Consider the following 7,024-nt stretch of genomic DNA (forward strand, 5'->3'; position numbering starts at 1 on the left):
AGTGGGCAAACATAGTTTGTTCTGATTTTGTGCGACCATATATCAGTTTAACAATATCTTATTATTATTATAATTTTTTATCGGTAGCTTACCCCATACGTATTTGTGTTTGTGTGTGTGAATGATATTAGCGGCGATGATCGTATAATGTGTTATACGTGAGCAGATGATGTTGCAGATGATGCTGATGCATGATAGATTTGCGAGATAATAGGAAACAAACTTGGCAATTTTATTTAAAGTTATTGTAATTGATTTTTAAGACAATGTATTTGGTGTTGTTTTATTTCTTTCGTTATTTCCATTACTTGTACATTGTTCTCTAATAATACAAAAAACACCATTCTTTTCTATCTGTGTTCTTGTTGTTTGTATTTGGGAGTGTGTAGGACAAGTTTCATTTCTTAGAAACCTATCAGAATTGCTTAAAACCAGCGTTCTCCTTGGTATTCTCAAATAGGAGAGGGTTTATGTTATTGAAGAATGTAGTGAACTTGGTCAAGGCTTCCAACTGGCTGAGAAAGACTAGGGTATAACAGGTTTTGGTGCAATTTTTGGTGAACAACAATCAGGAGATGTTGGAAATTTTGGTGTGGACCTGTTTTTTCAGATGCTCTTCGAAAGCTTGTCGAAGGTAAACTTTTATTTGAGATGTGGATTTTGGTATATATAGCATCGGTGCTACAATTTTAGTTAATATACAAGAATTCTTGATCATTTGTATGTTATTTTGTATTATAATTAAATCGAAAAAGTTTGAAGTTTGTTGATTATTTTATATTAGAACTAAATGGAAAAAGTTAGAAGTCTATCTAAAAACCTATGACCATCTCAAGTTAGTAGTGAATGCGAATGATGATCATAGGCAATGTCACAAGTTAGGGAGTTTTGGTCACAAGGTTGACTTTTCCCACAGATTTCTTGGTTTGTTTCTAAGAGATAATACTCAAGTCTATATAAACCTGTTCTTTTTCTAAAACCCTTTCAATGTGGGACTAAATTATCTGTTGTAATTGTAATCCAATACTGCTTGATACGTGTTTATCTGAATGCTGATATGTACAATTCCAAAACGCAAATATTTATTTATTTCATAAACAACGCCAATGTCATTTAGTGTATAGTTTTCGTAATTTAAAGCATTTAATATCACCCTTAAATATTTAATACTTCTAGAGTGTGCAAATTCAATAGAATATTTCATCAAATATATAGTCTCTTGCGCTAGGTATACACTTTTTCAACTATACATTTGAATAGCAAATAGCTAAATTCACATTGATATATGAATAGAACCTTTCAGATAGTATTTTTGCGGGTATTTTCGTCATTTCTGTATTTGTGTGGTATAATATGTATCTCTCACCTGTATAAAGGCATATAGTAGAGATGTTGGGGTTGTTGCATTTTCTACTTTATTATTAGTGTTTAAATTGACATCAACATAAATTCTGATCTCCCTTCTAACTAGGTTTATTATCTAGAGTATGAAAGTGTTTGGTTCCCTCTTTATGCTAGTTGTGGATTCCCCAAGTGTTTTGGTACTTGTCTGATCTTTTACTTAGTTATTCAGATATAAGTAGAACCTGTAGGTATTTTGTTAATGTTTTCATTTGTTCAATATTTTTTCACATGCTCTTTGAAAGCTTGTCCAAGGTAAACTTTTATTTGTGAGGTGGATTTTGGTAAGTAGCATCGGTCCTACAATTTTTAGTTACAATAGAAGAATTCTTGATGATCTGTATTGTTAAGATATTTATCCTATTTTATCATAATTATAGTGGGTCAAGGGTTATCCTATTTATCATGATTATATTGTGTCTAGGATTACCCTATTTATCATGATTATATTGTGTCTAGGGTTACCCTATTTATCATGTACTTGTGTATCAATTTATTCTTATAAATAGAAGATTGTGAGAGGGATCAATTAATCCCTCTAGAATTATTTTACAGTTTCAATCTTAAGTTGTATGTTTGTTTGTGACTTAATTTACATTATAATTAAATGCAAAAAGTTAGAAGTTTGTTGGTTATTTTATATTAGAATTAAATGGAAAAAGATAGAAGTCTGTCTAACAACCTATGACCATCCCATGTTAGTAGTAAATGCGAATAATGATCATCGACGATGTCACAAGTTAGGGAGTTTCATTCACAAAGTTGAGTTTCCACACAGACTTCTTAGTTAGTTGCTAAGGGATAATACTCAAGTCTATATAAACCCGTTTTGTTTCTAAAACCCTTTCAATGTGGGACATAATTACTTGTTGTAATTGTAATAGAAAAATTCTTGATACGTATTTATCTGAATGTTGATATGGACTGTTCCAAAAGGCAAATATTTATTTCATCTATTTTTTGAACATCTTGTGTAAAAGCATTTCGGGTTTATTAAATGCATCTAACATAACTCGGTATATTCCACACTTTAGCAATATTCTTATCCGTAAATTGTTTCTTTCATTTCAAATTTTGAAGGTTAGATGATAAACAATTGCTTTAAACGAGCGTTCTCCTTGGTGTTCTCCCATAGGAGAGGCTTGCTGCAATTGAAGAATATAGTGAACTTGTTCAAGGCTTCCAAATGGCTAAGAAAGACATGGGTGTAAGAGGTTTTGGTGCAATTTTTGGTGAACAACAATAAGGATATGTTGGAAATTTTGGTGTTGACCTGTTTTTTCACATGCTCTTTAAAAGCTTGGCCAAGGTAAGCTTTTATTTGTGAGGTGTATTTTGGTATGTAGCATCGATCCTACAATTTTAGTTAAAATAGAAGAATTCTTGATGATATGCATGTTTGTTTGTGACTTATTTTATATTATAATGAAATGAAAAAAGTTAGAAGTTTGGTAATTATTTTATATTATAATTAAATGGAAAAAGTTAGCATTTATTGCGAATGATGATCATCGATGATGTCTCAAGTTAAGGAGTTTGATGAGTTAATATTTTCTCACTTTGCATAGCTTATTGTACTACATTTAATTATAGAATTATGTTTAAATATCTAATATTTTTAGATTTAATTATGGAATTATGCTTAAATATCCAATATTTTTAGTTTTTTTATTTGTGTTTAATTTAACTAATAATTCTTATTTTGAATTATTATTTTTAGGTCAATATTAAGAAATGTATTTTGGGACATTAAAAGAGCTCTCACGTCATTTTCTACTCTCCACATAAGTATTTTAGTTTAAATTAAATTGTAAATGTGTTTTAGGAGTTTTGGGTCCATTTTTGGGCCAAATTGGAAGGGCACAATTTTGGGGGTTGGCCTAGTTTAGTGTGCCCATGTAGCAGTCACCCTTTAGCTCCTTCATTCTTCACATTTACGTTTTTGCTGGGACAGAGGAGAGCTCTCCCATTAGGTTCTCCTTTTGCTTCTATGTATTGAACACGATTTATATTTCCATTGCAATTCAAATTTCGAGTTCGTTTATGTTTGCTTCTTCTATTTGTCATTTCGTTTCTGTTTTGTGCTATTGGTGCTGCTGCTGTTTCGCTTTCCCCTTTCATTCATAGTGCGTTTTTCCATTTCGTTTCTCTGTTCTACATCTAATTTCTAGTTTAATTTTCTTCCCAGTTTAATCCCGCTGTTCCAATTTCGTATTGTGCATTTTGTATTCCTGTGATTTGATGAATTCGAATTCAATTTGTTGTTTGAAAGACATTTTAATGGTAGCTTAATTATCCTGGGTTGGTGATTGATAAAATTGCAATGTTTCCATAAGATGTTTAGGGCGAGGCAAAAATAACATATCTGTACTGCACTATAGTTAATTATACTATATTATACTAAGAAAATTGATTTATTAAGTTCAGTATATTATTTTATGATTTAGTTTTTAAACACTGAACTTATAACATTTTTGGTTCAGTTAACTGCGAGTTGTATCTACTCTTTATTCTTCTCAGTTCCCGTTCAACTGTTCCGTCTTGTCAAGAAAACATTATTTAATAATAAAATATTAATAAAAGAAACTATTCACATAAAAAATTAATAATGAATTTTTTAAGACAATTAATCACAAATTTTTATATTTTTTTTATCAATAAAAATATATTACTTTTTAAATAATATTATTTTAAAAAATAAAAGTAAAATATATATTTTTTAATTTAATTTTATTAAATGATTAAGTAATAGAAATCATAAAAGAAAAAAAGACTATATAAAACAAATAATAATTTAAATATATTATATTCTTTAACATATTAAAAAGAAAAAAATATGTTAAAATTTTTTTTTAATGATATTAAAATGTGTGTAAGCGTACATACTAAAATAATTATTTATTTTTAAAATCAACTAACTTAAAAATAAATATCAATATTATTATTTTTAAATGATAGTATTTTAGAAACTAAAACTAAAATATATTTTTTAACGTTAAATTTTATTAAATGACTATATAATGAAATATCATAAAAAGTAGTAATATAGAAAAAATAATTAATATTATAGTAATATCAAATGAAAAAAATTAACAAACGTTTATTAAAAGTAACTTTTCTACTATCATCTTTTATTATATTATAATAATTAATAAATATTAGTTTAATTTTTACATAATAAAATATACATAATAAATAATTGATTAATAAAACAATTTTATGAGACAACAAAATAAATATAAATAAAAAATTATTTTAAAGTAAAATAAGTAGATAAAAAGATAAAATAAATTATATACACATATAAAACAAAAAAATATAAATAAAAAAAAATAAATATAAAAGTAAAATAATACTCATGACAAAATAAATATAAATAAAAAATTAAAAAATAAAATAAAATAAATAAAAAATAAAATAAATTCCATACACATATAATAATAAAAGAAATATAAATAAAATAAAAAATAATAATATCAAATAACTAAAAAATTAATTTGTAAGACACTTGTGAATAAAATAAAGGTTTAATAGGTTCGGAGGTCCCTATATTTGTGGGTTCGTTTCAATTGGGTCCTCCAATTTTGAAAGTGATCAATTTAGTCCCTAATTTAACAAAATTGAGTCAATAATACCCTTTCCGTTAAATGTAATGGACGTCATTAACTTTTTAAACATGTGGTATGTTGAAGCATCCTTCAAATAAAATTGTGCCACCTGCAAATAAAAGGATGCATCAACATGCCACATGTTTAAAAAGTTAACGCCGTCCATTATATTTAACGGAAAGGGTATTATTGACTCAATTTTGTTAAATTAGGGACCAAATTGATCACTTTCAAAATTGGAGGACCCAATTGAAACGAACCCACAAATATAAGGACCTCCGAACCTATTAAACCTAAAATAAATAAATATTAAAATAATTTTTTATTATTTTTTTTATATTATAGCAGATAATAGATTTTCTAAAAAACTCCTATCGAGAATCAAATAAACAAAAAAAAATATTTAAAGAAAAAAATGTTAAATTAAAAATATTTATAAAATCATAATTTTTTTTAAGTAAAATTTAAATATTTTTTATTTAATGGACCCATCGGTTAAAAACTTCAAGAACATGCATTGTTATGCTTCTCAATTTCAATTAAAAAGTTACTTTAGTAATTTATTTAATATAATTACCGAGTTGTTTCAGGGTTACCATTTAAAAAATTTAAATAATTAATCTTTTTGTAATAAACTTTTATAATTACAGTTGTATATGTTTGTGACGGTTCAAGAAAGTGGAAAAGTTCGAAGAAAAGTGCTTAATAAAAACTAGGGCAGTGTTAAAATTAGTACAATTCAATTTAAAATTAGTATAGTTAGCAGTTCAGTTTAGTTTATATTGTAGTTTAGTACAATTTAGTATAGTTCAGTTCAGTCCAATTTAATAAAACAAAAAACAGTTCAATTCAATCTTTTTTAACTGTTTTACAGTTCATTTTAGACAAATTAGTTTTTAGTTCAATACAAATTTTAGTAGTGCAATGCAGTTTAGTTCTATTTGCCCACACCTAAAGATGTTATGCTGACAATTATGCTAATTTTGCCTCGCATCGTATAATATGTTTATGCTTGCAGTTAGGTATACATTTAGTTGCCTAATTTGTATTTAATCTTCGTTTAGTAGATTAAAAATGCATATACTTATTTTGTGGTATAGCAAACTGATTAAATGTTTACATTATGAAAACTGTGCTTAGTCTTCGCTTAGTAGGCTAATTAGTGTTGGATTAGGGAGATAAGAGCGTATAATTATTGGTAATCAGTTATTGGAATCATTGCAGTAGAGTGAATAAACTAACATATCTTTAATCTGTGTTTTAATTAGTGTTCTATTTAGTTAATTTAGTTCGTAAAACTGTCCACAAAACCCCCACACTACGTGTTTGACCAATTGCATGAACTAATTGTTTGTCCTTGAGAGACGACCTAAAAGTCACTTCCTAGTTTATACTATACTTTAATTGCATATTTGATTTGGGTACGACCTCGATCAAATTTGGCGTTGTTGCCGAGGACCAACGGTTCGATTTTAAGTTCTGTGTTGTGTTAGTTGTGTGCATGTTTTGTTTTGTGTTGTGTTGCAAAGCTGGCGTTGACCGGCAGGAGTCCAGGGCTGAGCGACAATGTGAATAGTGTTAGGTTTTTTCTAATTAATTGACATTTTTGGTTTTGATAGCTAGAGGTTTTATTTTTTGTTGAAATTTGGTGTGCTTACTTTTTTTGGTCCATAGTTTGATAGAAAAATCCCACAAATGCTTGTAGTTGTCCAGGTTTTATTTTGTGAAAAACATGTAGGTAAAAACTTCACGACAACGTAAATGTTGCTCACGATATCCGAATTAGATGTATTATATGTGCTTTTTCTGAAAAACGGGTAGGTCAAAAATTTAAATCCTTGTATCAACACTAGACCAACTGTCTAGAACATTTAACTCCATTGATAAAACTTTACAAGTGTTTGAATTTACTTCTAAATCTAAAACAATAAAGTGTTTTTGAAATCTTACAAGACAGAAGATAACTCTCGTAGAGAGGATATAAAATCAATATAATTAACTTCTAAAAATTTGTA

The 7,024-nt window shown here is 27.6% G+C and overlaps 1 long non-coding RNA gene across 2 annotated transcripts; it reads left to right on the forward strand.

Moving 5' to 3' along the window:
* Positions 1–533: 533 nt before the first annotated feature.
* LOC128195432 (uncharacterized) lies at positions 534–3,445 on the forward strand. Of its 2 annotated transcripts, XR_008246923.1 has the most exons (3): positions 534–634; positions 2,482–2,710; positions 3,122–3,445. It is a non-coding gene; the product is annotated as an uncharacterized LOC128195432 (long non-coding RNA). The 2 variants fall into 2 exon arrangements; XR_008246922.1 differs by having other exon boundaries at positions 2,482–3,445.
* Positions 3,446–7,024: the final 3,579 nt, after the last annotated feature.

The sequence above is a fragment of the Vigna angularis genome, chromosome 2, assembly GCF_016808095.1.
Source record: "Vigna angularis cultivar LongXiaoDou No.4 chromosome 2, ASM1680809v1, whole genome shotgun sequence".
Classification (NCBI taxonomy): Eukaryota; Viridiplantae; Streptophyta; class Magnoliopsida; order Fabales; family Fabaceae; genus Vigna; species Vigna angularis.